The 18,812-nt window shown below is 38.9% G+C and overlaps 1 pseudogene; it reads right to left on the bottom strand.

The window, feature by feature from the left end:
• LOC117284758 overlaps nucleotides 1-15,515 on the bottom strand; it is a 32,952-nt pseudogene extending 17,437 nt beyond the window's left edge.
• Between the last annotated feature and the right edge of the window lie 3,297 nt (nucleotides 15,516-18,812).

The following is an 18,812-nucleotide window of genomic DNA, read 5'->3' as shown; positions in this document are numbered from 1 at the left end:
GAGAGAGAGAGAGAGAGAGAGAGAGAGAGAGAGAGAGAGAGAGAGAGAGAGAGAGAGAGGGAGGGAGAGATTTTTAAATAAACCACTGTTTGCCTTTAGGTATTTTGTTGAGGTTCAATATGCTTTAATTGACACAGGAGTTTGGAATGCTCTGAAACTCTGACTAAGGGAATGGGCTCCCTGAATAATTTAAACTTCCTTTCTCATTTATAACTCCAACCACAAGGTCAAACTGGCATTCGGCTCTTTTTGAATTTCATGAGTAAAAAATGCACTGAAAACCATTTCTGTAGCCAGAATGAGTGCTATTTCCTTTAGAGCTACTTTCTGACAAATAGTACATCCTAAACTAGGTAGCTAAGTCCTTAGTCATAGAAACACAAGTTTTTCATCAGAGTTCAGTCTTTTCCCCTCTGACTTGGCTAGGCTGCCCCATTTGCTCTGAGACACTAGAGCCCTATGAGTAAATAAGAAACCTTACTTCAGGAGAATGAGCTACTCAGAGAGACAACCCAACGTCCTCGTACACTCTGATTATACCACCACACGTGGACATTTAGGAAAGAAAATACAAATAGTTGGACAGACTATGATTTACTATACTCTGTTCTCTGATACTAGGGAGTCTGTGAAGGCCCTAGTGTCACCTTCTCATACAGGACTGTGGCTTTCCAGGGCAAAGCTGTAATCTTTTGGAAAAGATCAAGAGATTAAGGACCCTACAACAGTGTTGTTCACATGTTTATGTGAACATAAAACCTGAAAGAGGTTTTGGAGGGAAAGAAAGAGAAAGACAAAATGGGTTAAGGGTACATTTGAGATCACAAATCAGAAAACCTGGATAGCTGGATCTCTTTTGGAAAGTGATTTCACATCTTTGAGTACCATTTGCTTGTGACAGTTACTTTAATGAGACCATCTTTACATCTTTTTTTTCCTTCCCTCTCTCCTTTTCTTCCACTCTCTCTTCTCCTTCTTTCTCTTCTATAAATATTTATCTTACCCATACTCTGTGTTGTAGGAAAGTAACTACAACCAAAACAGACTAAATCTCCATCTCATGTGCTTATATACACAAATATATATACAGTTCTCACTTTGCATTGTTCTGGCTGGCATGCATGAATTTTCATTACTGTGGCTTACTTAACACTAGGACCCCCAAAAACATAGTTCAAATTTCAGTCACCACAATATATTAATTGTAATTGCCCAAAGCAAAAACTTCTATTGATAGCTCAATCAGTCTACAGATCACTGTGTAGATTATAATCAGTGACCAATTACCTCATTTCTTTCACAGTCAGTCACTGATTGGCAATGGTGAATCTGATTTACAGTTCATACAAGGCAGGCAGAGTACCTCTTGCTTCCTTGTTTCCCAGTGGTGGGAGATACTGTAGGCAAAATGACTTAACTTTTGAAGCACTGCTAAGCTTATCTGACACTGCATGTCACTCAGATTCTCTTGAGTGGAAATGTGAAAATTTGCTTTCTTAACACAAAACACTTCATTCAAGTATCCAATGGACCATGGAGTTATTTCATTTTTAAAGCCTATTAACTGGATTTTCTGACAGACAGGCAATTAATGGTACAACTGGAGAATCATGCTACTTTTTAGCTGACAAGAATATGACATAAGGCATGAAAGAAAGGAATTTTGAAAGAAATATGACATAAGGCATGCAATTAAACACATTCAAACATTACGGCAGGAGTAAACAGCAAATCTTACTTGCATAGTATAGCAGGAAGTTTTACTATGTCAGGCAAGTAATCTCGCAGTTTCGAACAAAAGATAAATGGATTTGTAGCAGAAATATCTAACCATGGTAATGTGAACACAGTGCTCCTGTCTGAGAGGCTCTCGATTTTCTTCCAGAGGATCTTAGCAAAGGTGAACTCATGAACACAAATTAAGAAAGTGATTCTGATGAAAAAAGATGATGATGTCCCAGTGGACTGGACTTCGGTGAAAAACTTCACAATAAAGGAATTCTCAGGGATATGGGAAGAACTTTCTAGGCTTGGGGACTGGAAAGGACAAAGGGCCTCAGCTAGGATCCTGTGTGGTCTATGTTGGACATAGGAAGAATATCTATGTGACTAGAGCACAGTGAAGAGGAAGAGGATGACAGCAGATGAAGGTGCAAAGATAGACAGGGACCAGATCATGTTGGGCCTCACTACAGGCTTTGTTGGCTATGATACAGACTTTTAATTGTATTCTAACAGGCTGGGAAGCCATTGAAGGTCTGAGTGTAACACCATGTTAGTAGCCAGGGATTTTGACTAGTTAGGGGATAATTCTTTTAGTGGAAGACAAGTAAGAGTGAAGATAATAAACATTAACTTCACCTACTTCATAATTTGTCTACAGATTCAAAATGAGCAGAAAATGGGCCGGAGGTTTGACTCAGTGGTTCTGCTGCCTTGCAAGCACAAGGGCCCGAGTTCGATCCCCGGAACCATAAATAAATAAACAAACAAACAAAATGAGCAGAAAATGAAAGACTTCTAGAGAATAGGACCTTGTCATAGTTTTACTGTGCATCCTTTATGTATCAAAGTCTTGCAATTCTTTCCATCTCACTAGGAGCCTCCTGGAATTTTCCCAAGAGGGTTTTAGGCTCAGATTCTTCATAGGGTACGGGGGACCTAAGGTTCCTAGTTAGAGGAGCCATCTGCTGGCATGAGTGCTCCCAAATTACTGAAGAAACAATGGCCAGATTTCTTCAGAAACCAAGTCAGGTTCACAAACTCACAATCCCACAGGTTGGATAGGGAGTTCAAAACAGTGAAGCTGGCCCAGGGAGACTGTTAAGATAGCAAGCTCATATCCTGTCTAAAGGGGTAGTCACCAGAGGCTCCTGCCAGCAGTCACTAAGAGGAAATGTAGGCCCAGGGTGGAGGCAGATCTTCAAGAGAAGCAGGAAACTCACATTACATTCCTGACTTTTGAATAGCAGCAAGCAATTTTAAATGTGTGACAATTAAACACTGTTAAATTGGGCCACATGTGGGCTACATGTAGCTTTGTCTGTGTCTAAGATCATTCTGAAGCTCTGATGTTGTTACTAATTTTAAAAGATCTTGCCCCAAAACGCATTCCCTAAGAATATTCACGCACAGAGTACACTGGACTTCCTAGAGGGAATTACACTTCATTGAAAATCTGAGTGTCTTGGAATCTCTGAGTGACTTTATAATTCCAGAATTAATACACCTTGACCACTTAAAAATTATTTAATGAAAAGCCTTGAACTAGCAGAAAAAATCAACAACTGAGATCACATCTTATAAAAAAAAACTTCTGCACTGCTAAAGAAACTATCAACAGAACCAAAAGACAACCTAAAATGTGGGAAAAATATTTTACCAGCTGCTCCTCAGACAAAGGACCATTATCTAGAATATATAAAGAACTCAAAAAACGCAGGGCCCCCAAATATAAAGACCCAATTAAAAAATGGGCATCTGAAATGAACAGACATTTCTCAGGCAGAGAAGTAAAAACAGCAAGTAAATATATGAAAAAATGTTCGACATCACTGGTCATTCGAGAGATGCAGATGACAACAACACTGAGATTCCAACTCACCCCATAAAGAATGGTTGCTATCTAGAAATCAACCAATAACAAATGTTGGCAGGGTTGTGGGGAGAAAGGATCCCCTCTCCATTGTTGGTGGGAGTGCAGACTGGTGCAACCACTGTGGAAATCAATATGGAGATCTCAAAGAGCTGGGACTAGAGGGTCCATTTGACCCAGCCATCCCTCTGCTGGGTATCTTTCCGAAAGAATTAATAGAATCATATCACAGTGATATATGCACACCTATGTTTATAGCAGCATAGTTTGTAATAGCTAAAACTTGGAAACAGCCCATTTGCCCATTAGCTGGAGACTGGATAAAGAAGATGTGTTTTTTCTATAAAATGGAATATTATTCAGCCATAAAGAATGAGAAATTAGATTCATTCATAGGAAAATGGATGCATATCGAGGATATATTCCTAAGTGAAATAAATAAGTCACACATGTGTAAATACTGAATAGTTTCTCTGTTGTGAAAAACTATAATGGTACATAAGATCCTAATGATATAATTGACAATGTGAAACAGGAAGAAAAGGGCTAAAGGTGTAGGGAAAGTGGAAGGGTGGGGGAAAGGGAATAAGGGAAAAGAAAAAAATAGGAGAAAATGAAAAAATGGAAATAAAATGTTTGTAAATGGGGAGGGGAGGAGGGGGGGAAGGGAGGGCAGGGACAAGGGGGAAAAAATGAGAACCAAGACCTGTCATGTAAAGGTACAAGATCCCAATGATCAATGTAACTGTATTGTATACCTAAAATGTACCAATAAACTCAATGAGAGAGAAAAAGAGAGAGAAAAAAGAAAACCCTTGGATTTACTGTGAACTTTTGGATTGGGCAGATGTTATTACTTCACATCTAAGTATCCATGGTTTGCTCAACACTCTACAAAGTTTTAAAGGATATGGTATCTTCATTAAGCAACTTGATATATAAAGTAAGAAACATTACCACCATCGATTTACAAGGCCGAAATTTACTAAATAAAAGGATGCTAGCTGCATTCCAATTGTGGTGAATCAAGAAGGAAAAGAAAAGACAGAAAATATTTTGATTAAAGGTTAAGTACACTTTCTCTGTGTTGAGCTTTCCAAAAGGATCTATTGAAATATTTATAATACTCAGAAATTGAATGCATGCAGGATTTTTTTGCCCTCCTAAAATAGTTCCATATATGTCCCAACATTTAAGTTTCTCTTTCCTGCTTCTCATTTGTTTCAAAGAAAGGAGAAGTTTAAATGAGAGCTTGTAATTTAAGGGTATATTATAACAAAAGGGAAAATATATCAATCTATCAACGTTGTTCTTTTTAGAAGATTATTGACACATTACAGCAACTTAATAAATTGTTTAACTTGAAAACCAAAAGGTTCATATTTTTAAAAATCCTGTGATTGTTACTCTTCTAAAATCCAGAAAGATGAAGAACCTTTTTTTTTTTAAACAGGACATTAAACTGTAGTGTCAGCTGCCTGGTGTTATATTAAAAGGAAATTGCAGTATGTTTTTCACTTAGAATCTTTATTTGATGTAGGTAATCATTTTCAAATTATTTAATTATGTCATCTAAGAATATCAGCATCTAGTCTGCTCGGTTGGCTTCTGTAGTAACAGAAGTTTCAGAGTTTCAAAAATGTTGCCATAGCTCAAGCTGACGGGAAACTGACATGACCTCAGATGTTGTATTGCTCAGCTTCTTCATAGGAATAGACCAACAGGCCTATTTCTCAGTTCTGCAGGACAGCGCTAGGAAAAGACAGCCTTTGTGTATTCAGTTAGGGACTTGTGAGAACTTTCAGGAACATAGAGAAGATCCAATCTCATTTAGCAAAGGAGTGAGCCACACCATCTATTTCAGAGATATTTATTCTAATGACAGGTGGAGTGAAACTGTCCCTAAAATCCCTCCCAACCTACCTAGGAAGCTGCAACTCCACCAGAGAGCCTTCACAAATGCCATTATATGAATGATGCCATCATACAAATGGCATTGGGAGATCTGTCTGTACATAGGGCACATGGCTCTGGAATACAAAGAAAAATCTGTACTTTCACAGAATCCTTCTCACGGGACACAGAGAAAAGTGGCCACCTAATGTTACCTTCTTTACAAAACAGATAGGGGGCTGTTATGTGGCACTATTATCTTAAAAAACCTCAAGCTGGGTTTTGATGTTCTGTTTTTCCTTTGCAGAACAGTGTGTTGTGAGATAGAAAGTGACAAATAGAAACCCGATGTAGCAGAAGAAATCAATGTAACAAGCATAAGGGTGTAGGGAGGAATAATTCTTTATAATGTCTGAATGAATTAATTTGGAAATTATTGTGCAAATTCACAGAAGTAGGTCATGAGGTATGAAGTGAAAAATTTCCTTGGAGTTTTTGTTATGAGTTTTCATGATGAAGAGTTAAAACTATTGTGCAATGTCAAAGGTCAGGCCAACTATATGAGTTTCCTATTATTGCTATAACAAATTACAGCAAACTTAGTGGCTCCAAAAATACAAATTTATTCTCTTACAATTTGAGAGGTCAGAAGTCTATAATCAATCTAACTAAGCTGAAGTCAAGTTGCTATCAGGACTGGTTCTTTCTGGAGGCTTTAACGGAAGAATCCATTTATTCCTTTGTCTTTTCAGCTTTTGAAGGTTGCTTGCAGTCCTTAGCTGGTGGCCCCTTCCTCCACCTTCCAAGCCTGTAACAATGAGTTGAGTCCTCATATCATTCTGACATATCATACCAAATTCACTCTGACATCTCTTTAGGACGTACTCTCTGGAGGCACTGGAGAAAAACAACAAACATGCTAGACAGAGCACCAGGAGCATACAGTAGTCGCACTTGGAGGGTTGTGGGAGAATTACTTTAGCTCTTGGCTTCTGTTTTCTCATCTTCTTGTAAGACAAGATTATCCTTACACTGGAATAATGGTAAAGGTGACTCGGAAGTCCCAAAACTTATTACAAATATGGTAGGGGTGGGTAGTACTGGGGATTGAATCCAGGGCTATGTTCTGACATTGACTCTTCTGCTTCCCTTGTATAAGGACTCTTACAATCACATGGGACCCATCTGGAGAATTCGCGTGAATCTCTTCATCTCAAGATCCTTAATCACATTGGCTAGGTCCCTTTCATCATGTAGGTAGCACATTCAGAGTCTTCAGGGATTAAAATATGTACCTCTTTGGGGGACATTATTCTATCCACTATACTAACCACAGTATAAATTTTGGTGGGAATCTAAGAGTGACAGTTCAGCCAGCTAACACTATGTTTCTGGAAAGTATCAAGTTTTTCAGCACCCTGAGAGGCTGAGACAAGGAAGTTTGCAATTTTGAGCCCAGCTTTTCCAATTGAAAGAGATTTCTCTGGCTCAAGATTTAAAAATAGAGCCAGGTGTGGCGGCACACACTTGTAATCCCAGCACTCGAGAGGCTGAGGCAGGAGGACCACCTCGAATTCAAGGCCAGCCTGAGATACATAGTGAGCTCGGGGCCAGCCTGAACTACAAAAAGAGACCCTGCCTCAAAAAAAATAAAAAATTAAATATAATAAAAAGGACTGGGGGTGTAGCTCAGTGCAAAGGCCTCGGGCTCAATCCCCAGTACTGACCCTCCCCCTCCCTCCAAATATGTTTCTAGCAACTTCTGGGACTTTGGAGTCACCTTTACCATTATTCCAGTGTAAGGATAATCTTGTTTTACAAGAAGATGAGAAAACAGAAGCCAAGAGCTAAAGTAAGTCTCCAACAACCCTCCAGTGCGACTACTCTATGATCCTGGTGCTCTGTCCAGCATGTTTGTTGTTTTTCTCCAGTGCCTCCAGGGAGTACGTCCTAAATAGATGTCAGAGTGAATCTGGCACCATACTGCATGGTGTTGGGTGATGTGGAGGTCAGAGGTGGATGAGGAAGAGAAATGACATTCTACCCATACGTGGTAGACTGAGGAGCCACACGGCGACTGAACTGCATGGCGCTATTCCCTACTCATACACAGACTTTTAAAGAATATCACTCCTTGTGTGCCTTCTAGACGTTATGTTGCATGATCATGCTAGACATGCTTTACTTTATGTGTACTTAATAAGGTATTTGAAGCCACGTATTTCCTTGGTATAGCAATAAGATAAAATTTTGAGAACTGCAATTCATTTTAGAATCAGGCCACTATTGGCTCATATCCCAGCTCTTGTACTTACAGACGTTGGAGTCACTGGAAATAGCAAAAACCTCAGAAGGTAGATGTGATGAGTAAAGAAGCAATCCCAAGAAAGTCATTAGCACCGTGCAAAGACAAAATAAACAGCAGTTGCCATGATGATGATGATGATGCTGATGATGATGGTGATGATGGTGATGATGATGGTGATGATTATTATGGCCCTGCATGAACTGATCTCTGCCTACCTTTCCAGCCTCCTCTCCTATACCTGTCTCTTCACTCATTGTGCTCCAGGGGCCTTCCTTCTGGACCTTTGTGTTTGCTGTTTTTTTGACTCAGAACTCTTCCCCCAAATAGCTACAAGGTGACCTGCGTCTCATTATTTAGGTCTTACCTCAAATATTATCTCCTAGAAAGTTTGTTTGTGCTTCCCCAACCAGAACAGCTCCTCTCACCCTCTCCAGTCACAACCTGTACTTTCTCTTTTATTCCCTCAGTGGTTCATTATTAGACTCTACAGTTACCTCCCACCCCCATTCTACCCATTTTGCTTAGTCTAGCAGTGTTAAGTCTGTTACTGTATCTCCGCCACTCAAAACAGTGCCTGGAAAGTGATGGGAGCTCAGTGTTTGCCCAGTCAGCTGAGCAGAATACAGATTTTTAGTTTACTTGAAAGTGCTGTGTTTTTTCCTGTAAGTTGGATTCCTCCCTCCTACCAAGTACCTACATTGTTTTGATAACATATACTCTCAAAGTCTAAGAAACCTGGAAAAATTTTCAAACAATGAATCATTAGTGGTGAAACTTCTGAGGTCATTTTTGGTTGATAGAAAACTATTATGGGTCCTTTTGCCTTCTGATCAAAAGCATAGTTGCACAACTTCCAGAGAAAAAATTTACTGTAATCCAACAAGGAGAGGGTATTTAAAAGTGTACCTTGATTTCGTATAATTTTCTTAAGTGCTCTATATATTTTTGACCTATTAATCTGGTTGTTAACCTGTATGTATACCAATTAACTTTATAGGGAATTATAAGATAAATGAATCTGTTATTGGTCAAAACAAAAAAGGAGGTGAAGAAGAAGGAGAAAAATTGAGATGTGTTATGTACATGTACAAAGTCCCTATAATAAATTTAATCATTATATACCACAAACATGTTAATAAAAATTGTATGAAAGCAGTAAAAATCAGTAGTGATCAGAAAGAGTATAAGAATCCTGCCAATAGATCCTGGCTAACCTCCTTGGCTTTCTAAGACCCAGGTTAGGGTCGAACTGATCTGCCAGTGGGGAGGGGTCCAGATGGACTAGAGTGAGAAAGTACCCTGTTTCTAGGACTTGGGCTTGGCAGAACCATTGAGGCCCCCGGGTCACAGCAAGAGCTGTCAATAGGAGTAGGCAATACATTTTGGTGTACCTTTGAAAAGAGAAGAAATCCCATGGAGGTACACAAAATCTCAGGGCTATAGAATTTAAAAATTGGAAGTGTCTTTGAAAGTCACCTGATTCACCTTCTGACTTTTAATTAAATTACTAGCCCACAGTAATACAGTACTGGAGCCTGAAATAGAACTCAGGACTGACTGTTGTCATTGCCTTGCTGTGAGGCAAGTAAAAGAGAGTACGCGAGGTAATTATCTTCTTCTCTATCATTGTGTTGAAAGACTCTCTGAGAGAAAAAATATAAGGCTATAAATACACATGCATGTATTAGATTATAATGCATGTGTGCAATTCTTTAATTTATATACACTATATATAATATAATATATATCATATAACTCCCCAATCATTAATCAAAAGTTTAACTCAGTGTAACTATAAAAATAGAAAACTAGCTTTAAACTTCTGATCCCAAAATTTCTACTGCAAAAGAAATCTTTATTTTCCACATTCTAACTCTGTATATTGTTAATATTTCTAGTATTTCTTTTGTACCAGGGATCAAACTCAGGACTTTGTGCTTGCCAGGCAGGCATGGGAACCACTGAGCTAAATCCCTGGCCCTATTCCTAGGCTGTTTTTGTTGTTGTTGTTGTTGTTTTTGGTACTGGGTATTGAACTCAGGACCTTGTGCTTGCAAAGTAGGCGGCTGAAACACTGAGCTAAATTCCCCACCCAATAAACAGTATTTTTTTTAAAGAGTGCTGAGTTACTTATAATATACAGATTGCCACACATTTGAATTTAAATCTGCAATGGCACAATCTAATATATATATATATATATACTGCAGTGTTGGAGATGGAAGATGGAATCCAGCGCCTTGTGCATGTTAGGCAAGTGCTCTACCCTGCCCTTTAAAAAAATTTTTTTTAAATTTTGAGACAAGGTCTTGTTAAGTTGTTTTGCTATGCCCAAACTCCAAAACTTGTGATCCATCTGCGTAGGCCTCCCAAGTAGCTGGGATTACAGCTATGTGCTACCATCCCCGGCTAGAGCAGATTTCCGTAGGACAAAATATTGTTGATAATTGCACCTCTTCTTTTCCTCATTTTTCCTCTCCTCTCCTCTGTTTCTCAACATGGCTCTTCCCTCAAATATCTCTTCAGGGACACAGGGAGTATAATCTCCCTGGGAAATGGAATAGTACTCCTCAACACCAATTATTACCTACTTAAAAAATCCAAGTATTTTAAGAACACTTTGAATGATTATCAAAGACACACTAGTTTTGCAAGTTTACTACATATTTCTTTTCTGAGAAAATTGAACACTGAAAGATCTTTGAAGCATAAATACTTAAAATGTCAGTTTCCTCTCATTTTTACAATTCTTAAACATTATTTATTTTCAAGAAGTGTGGAGGGTGGGAGTGCTCTGTCTGGTACTGATTTTCAAATTTTCAGTGTATCATTCCTTGGGGCGTGTGTGTGTATGTGTATGTGTGTGTGCATGCACGTGCACGTGTGTGTTTCTCACGTTGAAAAAACGAAAGATGGGTTTCCTTGCTCACCATGGGAAAAATGTAACAAGGGACCCAATCCCTTCCTGAGAGCATGGAAGACCAAAGCAGGCAGTTTAGAGTAGGGTGGTGAGAAAGATTTGTCATTTCCAGAAGGAAGCATGAGTCACAGTGTGCAACATTTTGGAGACCTGAATCAGAGCTGTTGAGGAAGTCAGTTCTTGGATAATTTAACTTAGAATTACAGTGTAATTTAATTGAATGTTTGCCTTCAAAATCACATCTTTCTCCAAGATGGCTATAGACATAGATATTCCAATTATTTCAATTCAAGAATTTAGAGTAATTTAACAGTTGTAGATATCCTCTAATCAACTTTTGGGGCAACAGGACCTAGAGATGATAATTTATATATCTTTGAAGAACATGCCTATGAAATGTATTAATAAATTAACACTGATTGGGTTAACTTATAGCATTAGAATAATTAAATCGTTAAGGACTGCTAAGTATTTCCATAAACATCTGTGTCCCTCTTTGAGGCCATATATATTTGAGAAAAATCTTTTCACACAAATTGTGCATGGCTGCAAGATATGATCCTCTTTTGAAAAGGCTCTGTACCCAGGAAGGGCCCTGAATGCTAAAGAACACTACAATTGTTCAGGGGAATATGAGCAGAGTTTGGGAGTGAGAAGAAATCCTGGTTTGGGGATGAGGGAGGGGAGACACTGGGTTGTGGTAGGGAGCAAGCATTGGAAGAAGTGTCAGGATAATAAAAGGGGTTCTGTTTCCAGGACTGGTCTAGAACTACTACTAAGAGGGTTGAGGTAAGATAAAGAATGATTTCAAATTAGAAGCATAGAGCAAAGGAAAAATCTCGATACTTTATAGTTTTAGAGGCCTAATGATTCTGGGACTTAGTAATATTAATTATAGGCTGATCTAGTCATCAAACAGATTTGAAGTAAATTCAGATAAATGACTTGAGGTTCTGCCTCGCACCTGATATCCACTATCTCCTCCTTAAGGCCTCGGGTCTGTGACAAGCTTGCTGTACTATGAATGTTCCCTGTGTTTATTCGGGGTCCAGCTTCTGTTAGGCTTAGGAAATCTGCTTGGGCATTTGCAGGCCTTAGGAAGTCAATATATGTCTAGATGGGGAAGAGAGAAAGAGGAGTGTATGTTTCACAATGGAAAAATTTAGGACTTGTGTATACACAAATACAAGTGCGTGCGCACAATGTGTAGCCTCAAAGTCCATTTGAGATACCAAAGGATGGCAAGAACTCTGGAATTGATAGTAGAAGAAACTTGTCTTTCCGACCTTTTGTATGCAGAGTATATAAAGAGATGTTAAAAACCTTCAAGTCTTAAAAGTTTTTTTTTTTTTAAAGCTTTCCTCTGGGTCAGGCTTATACTGGGCCGAGATCTGCTCTTGGGGTTTTGGGAGTGGTCTTTTATCCCATTGACATTCTTAGGACTTGGCAGATCACATAATCTTTGCCTTCTACTTGATATTCTGATAGTATCACAGAAAGTAGAGTGGAGCGAGGATAAAATGGAAAAATCACAGGATATTTAATCACGAGGCGTAGCTTCAAGTCTCCAGTTTGTTCTCACAAGCTGTGAGCTGGGAAAATCAGCCTGGGTGGCAGTGTCCTGATTTCTAAACTAAACTTCATACTTTATTCCTCCTAGTTTGTTCCAGGATCTCATCCAGGATATAACATGACATTCAGTCATGTCTCCTTAGCTTCTGCTATTCTATGATGGTTTTGAGGAATACAAATCAAGTGTTTTGCAAAATGTCCTTCAATTTAGGTTTGCCTGGAGTTTTTCTCATGGTTCGACTTGGGGTATGGGTTCGTGGGAAGACAGACATAGAGGCAAAGTGTTCTTCATATATCATATCATATCATATCATATTATATATTATATCATATCTCATTTCAAGGGTACATGCTATCAACATGATTTATCACTGTAATATTTACTTTGATCAGCTCAGGTCATATTTCTGAGATTTTGCCACTGTAAAGTTACTCTTTTCTCTTTTGCATGCTCTGAAATAAGTTATTAGGAATAGCCCACACTCAAGGAGTGGGGTGAAGAGGTTAAATTCTACTTCTGTAAAGAGGGAGTGAGTCTTTACTTAAATTACTTGGAATTTTAGGTGGAAAGGGGAAGGGAAAGTGAGAGGGATAGGGAAAAGGAAAGAAGGGAATGGAATTAACATGAGAAGATGAAAAAAATGGAAACAAAGTCTTTGTAAATGAAAAGGGTGGAGGGGTTGAAGGGAGGGCGGGGGAATGGGGAAAAATAAAAATCAAGATATATCATATAAAGGTACAAATTTCCAATGATGAATGTCATTATATTGTATACCTAAAAGGAATCAATAAAATTAATTTAAAAATAAATTATCAGACATTCCTATCTTTTCTTTTATTTATTCAGCCATTTATTTCTACCAGTGTGGACTCATGGATATATTGTGGATTACATTCCAATGCTGTGCGATATATTTTGCTCCTCAAATTGTTCCACTTTCAGCCATTGGGAAATCTCAGTTGGCTTATTATCTCTCTGACTTGCCACCATTGCTTTACTTGAGCACTTTCTTACTTTCTAACATTACAAGATGCTCCAGGCTCATCTTGTGTGTTTCTTGTTCCAGCCCTAGAATCAGCCATTTCTCTAAAGGAGTTCCAGTTCCTTTTATTTTTATTTGTTATTTTTTATATTTATTTGACAGGTAGTAATCTTACATCTTTATGGGGTACAGTATGACATTTCACTACCTATATACATTATGTACCAGTCTATCTAGGATATTTAGGTTATCCATCATCTCAAACTTTTCTCATTTCTTTGTGATATGAGTGATCAAAATCCTCTTTTTAGCTAATATGAAAAATACATGATATGATATTCTTAACTTTAATTACCATTCTATGTAATAGAACACCAGAACTTATTTCTGTCTATCTGTGACTTCGCACCCATGAGGTTTCTGTTAGCCTCCCTGGCTTCTGGTAAACACTATTCTGCACTCTACTTCTATGAGCCCATTATCTTTAGATTCCAAAAATCCATAGATTTTCAAGCTGTTAGAAAACAAGGTCTGGGCACTAGTGGGTGTGCTTGTTGGTACTTGGATGTCGTTACTTTTAGGTCCTCTTACAAGACAAACCTAGAAAATATATGTATGCAAACTACATGTGCATGCACTCACATCTATATTTCTGAATCCATTCATTTGTATTTATGTCAAGTTAGATATATGTGCACATTGATGTCTCTGACTCTAATCCAGTACCACATGGATCATTCCATTATAGTCTCCTCGTGTTTGTCTGAAACCTCCTCTACCAGCAGTGAGAGGCCTGGCTCCTCCCATCAATTTATTTATTTGCTATCCAAGTGTATATGTACAACAGTGTCAGAATTGTTACCTTGCGCTCCTATGACATGCAACTTTACCAGCTACAGTACAGTGTTTATTTACACTCCCTCTTTGCCTTTAGTCTTACAGCGTACAGGGAAAACTATATTTTTTCAAGATTACTTAGATCAGCATCTTTTGTCCCCTATCTCTACAGTGAGGCTATGTCTAACATTAATAATACTACTAGATTCTTTTGTCATGGTCCACATTTCCTCCTGGAATCCCCTGACCTCCTGGTTGACATTTTGAAAAATTTGCATACATTAATGTTCACTATTTGTGCTGTAAAATTCTGTGGGTTTTGACAAATGCATAACATCATACATTCGCCACCATAATGCAGATTCATTCCACAGCCTAAAAACCCCTCGTGCTTCCCCTGGTTAAATGTGCTATTACCTATTTTCTCCTCACTAGAAAATAAGCTTCATAAAGACAGGGATTCTTGTCTGTTTGATTTAATGTTGTGTTACAAGACCCTGGAAAAGTACCTATCATGTAGTAGGTGCTCGAAGAATGTTCTTTGAATGAGTGAAGATCTTTACTTTTTCTCTTTGAAATGTTATTCCCATCTCCCCCATAATAAAGCTTCCCAAAGCCCACATGGAAATACATCAGTTCTTAGTTTGTGTGCACATAGGTCCTGACCAACTTCTTTCTCCCAGCATGAGTTACACGCCCTGCCCCTTAGAGTAGCATTCCATATGTAAACTTCCATTGGAGTATTTTGTACTATATACTATAATTATTTCATTCACTCATCTGTGTCCTTGGACAAGGGGACCAGGCTAGTTTGGCACCATAGTTCCTTCCTTCTGATTGATCTTTAACTCCACAACTATCTCTATTCCACCTCTAGGAAACTAGAAGAAGAAAGTCTTGGTATTTAGTTTTCTTAGGCATATTTTTTATGTTGTTAAGTAGAAGGTAGGGTTATTTTTCAGTTTTCTTTGTTTTGTTTGTTTTTATTTTATATTCCTCATCATAAAAATGGTAAAATAATGCAATGAATAATGAATATATAGGGGTGGATATGTCATGGTATATTTCCATTTGGGGCTGTGTATCCCCTTTTCCTCTTTGTGATTCCTTATGCCAGGATCAAGGGCTTCAAAAATTTAGTTTAGCAGAAACTCTGTGTGTGTGTGTGTGTGTGTGTGTGTGTGTGTGTGTGTGTGTTTGGGGTGGGGGTGGGAGCGCTAGAAAAGGGTATGACCAACTGTGTTCCTCACTGATGAAGCATGACTGTTGAGCCAAAGCTGATGCCTTCACAGATGTTTTATTAGGCAAGCTAGCAACTGACCCAAAGGCTTCTGAGATTCTCTCTTCCTTTGGTGAGCTCTGGACTCTGGAGCACACCTTACTTTCACCACCTTCCTCCAGTGCCATTGTTATGGGTTGAATCAAAGATGCTCATGTGTTCAGAGGTGGCCTTTTGTAAGGTTGCTGGATCATAAGGGCACAAACCTCATCAAGAGATTAATCCATTGATAGTCTATAGCTGAATGGACTATTAGAAAGTGGGGCATAGTTGAAGGGAATGGGTTACAAGGCTGTGACCTTAAGGACTATATCTTGTCTTCAGCTCCTTCTGCATGGCTTTTCCCCACTCTCTTCTTCCCATTGCCACAATATGAGCAGCTTTGCTCCACCTTGTCCTGCTAACACTGTTTTGCCTAACCACAGGTTCACAGAAATAGAACTGAGTGACCAGGGACTGAAACCTCTGAAACTATGAGCCAATATAAACATTTTCTCCTTTTAGGTTGCTTCTCTTGGACATTTTGTTACAGTAGTGAAAAACTGACTACTACAACCACCTGTAGTAGATTGACTAATGGTCAGCTTGTAATGCCCAGCTGAGCTGAATCAGCGTGGGTGTGGAGGATCCACCTGAGGATTGTTACCAATAGCCATAAAAAGAAAACTGGAGGAGAAGATCTCTGCCTGTTGCTTTTCTAGGAAAAGCTTGCTGTGGGTGGTTTTCTTGATGCAAACCTGGCTGTTCTCATCGAAGGAGGAGCTCGGGGCCTCACTGTCTCTGGGAATGGCTGCTGTTTTTGTCAGGGGAGCTCTGATCTTCACGATAAGCATCACTTCCTGGCTCCAATATGGAACCCTCAGCTTGGTGGAACAAATCCTGCACCTCACCAGCATAGGTTTTCTGGCTTCCACCACTGGCCTTTGGGCCTTCCAGGTGCAGATCCTCAACACCGACAAGCATGAGACATTGCCAGAGGCTCTAGGCCACTGCTGGACTCATGGAGGGTACATGCCTTGAAGTCTAAGCCTTTTGACTTGTATGGGAAATTTCTGGGATCTAGGCCCTCAGCTGGATTCCTTGGGACCCTAGTGTGGAGAAAATCTCTCTTGCACTCCTTTACATTTGACTCTTTAGGTAATTATCATAAAATAATCTTATAAGTTATGTGTCCCTATATTTAATGTATTCCCTTGCCAAATCATGCTGACAACACCACCCTTTGGCACAGGTAACCTTGTCTCTACTTCTTAAACTAAGTTCCTGTTTTGTCCTTTCTCTAGCCCTGCTTCTCTCCATAAGATTAGAAATCCATAAGTTGAAGGAGATATACCAATCCAGAGTCTGTGAACTTCTCTGTAGGCCATGCTCTGAATAATTTGGAACCTGATATTTCCTGCATAGATGGCCTCAAATAGCTTCCTGGGCCTGTGCAGTCATCTTTAACAAGTCCATCTTCCCAAGGGCAGATATGCTACAGAGGTGCTTTCTTCTAAGGTGTTATGGTTTAGAGGGGATGTGGAATCGGGAGTGTCTGGTGTCCACCTAGGTATGTGCAAATAACACAATGCAAGATGACATTGCCTATAACAGAGGGCTGGCTGCAAGGGTAGGATCTTCATCTTTCGTTTGGCAAAAAATACCATCTATCTTAAATATAGATCCACTTTCCTCTGCCTCAGGCTGAAAGTTGAGCTGGTTAGAATTTAGGTGAATTCTTAAAAATTTGACCTTGTCTTGCTTCTCCCTGACTGTTATGGTTTAGATCTAGATGTCTCCTCATAACCTCATGTGATCACAGGCTGGGCTTTAGGAAAGGGATTGGATTATGTGGGCATTAAAACTGACTTGCTGTTAAAGGATGGGGTCCATTCCAAAGGTGCTGGTCCCTGGGGGCATAGCCTGGAAGTGTTTATTTCTCTTCCTCCTCATTCCTCCCTTTATGTGCTCTACTTAGCTGACATGCTATAAGCAGCTTTTCTTCTTTCATGCCCCTCTGGCATATTACTCTGCCTTCCAGCCTGGCAGCTATGGACTGAAACCTCCACAAATTGTGAGCCAAGATAAACCTCTCCTCCTTTAAATTGTAAGTGTCAGGAATTGCATATCACAGATGAAGAAAGTAACTATGACACCAATCATAAGGTAGCAGATCATGTCATAAGGTGTATCACTGCCTGTGGTTGGGCCAGATTAGCATGAAAGACACAAGAGCTCTTGATCAATATGGAAATGGGCCTATCAAGAGATCCCAGGAAGACCAAATGCAATCTTGAGCCGCATTGGCTGAAGTGAGCCACTGTTAAGTTCCTATCTTTGTGCTAACGGCTTTCATGAGTATCCTTACACTAGGATTCCAGACACCTTTCCTCTAACTCAGCAAGGGTAATTGCAGTGTCTTAGTCTACACTAGGTCCCTATCCTTTCTACCATTTCTGGCAACAAACACACAATAAATGCTCATTGAACCTCACTGAAAGCTACTAAGTGAGATGTCACCACTCATCTTAGACAAGAAGTGTCTCTCAGAGCTGAAGTAAAATAAAACAAAAACTACGGTCCCACAAAAATAATCAGAGATGCTATTCCTAGAACAATTATCAATTGCAGTTGGTATTTGACAGAATATGTGGAAAGAAAGCCAATCTTTATTCCAACATTAACCGATTTTTACAATAACTGGGTTAATAAATTCAAGGAGGGCTCTATAAAGTTCATTCTTTAAATCATGGTCCTCAAATTTTGGAGTTCATTAGAATCAATTACCTAAAATTTTATAAAAAAATATGTTCCTGTGCCTCACTCCCAGATTATCTAGTTCAGTAGGTGATGCTGCTGTTACTGATCTGGAGTAACTCATACATTGGATTACTGATAGCTTGAGAGCGATTGCTTTAAACAAAAGAAGAAATGTGCTTACATTGGCAATAAAGACCTTGATGGAAAATATTATGAGATATAACATATTTTGGTAGATAACCCTAAATCAGGATTATGACAGAAAAAAGAAACCCAGGATGAATAAATCAGAGACATTAAAAAGGCATTGAACAGTAACAGTTGCTAATATTATAAAAAAGAGACCATCAAATGTTATATAATCTTACTGATGAAAGAACAGAACACCACCCACACAGGGAAATGTACCAAACTGCACATACAATCAACAAAGTCGAAAATGCAGGAAATGGTACAGTTTAAATGTTCCTTGTTCTTCAACAGATAAAATCACAAGAATCAACAATGTCCAAAATGCAGGAAATTGTACAGTTTAAATGTTCCTTGTTCTTCAACAGATAAAATCATAAGAAAAAGAAAAGGATGGAAAAAGAAACTTTGAAATAAGGGATTTCATCTTTTATAATAGCAAGAGTAAACTAGACTGAGTAGACATGCACCTTTCAGTGACAAAATTATAAAGAAAA

This window comes from Fukomys damarensis, unplaced genomic scaffold (genome assembly GCF_012274545.1).
Source record: "Fukomys damarensis isolate Sample0158 unplaced genomic scaffold, DMR_v1.0_HiC HiC_scaffold_39, whole genome shotgun sequence".
NCBI classification, from domain to species: Eukaryota; Metazoa; Chordata; class Mammalia; order Rodentia; family Bathyergidae; genus Fukomys; species Fukomys damarensis.
The sequence above is the reverse complement of the archived record's forward strand: the minus strand, read 5'-3'. Positions and strand labels throughout refer to the sequence as shown.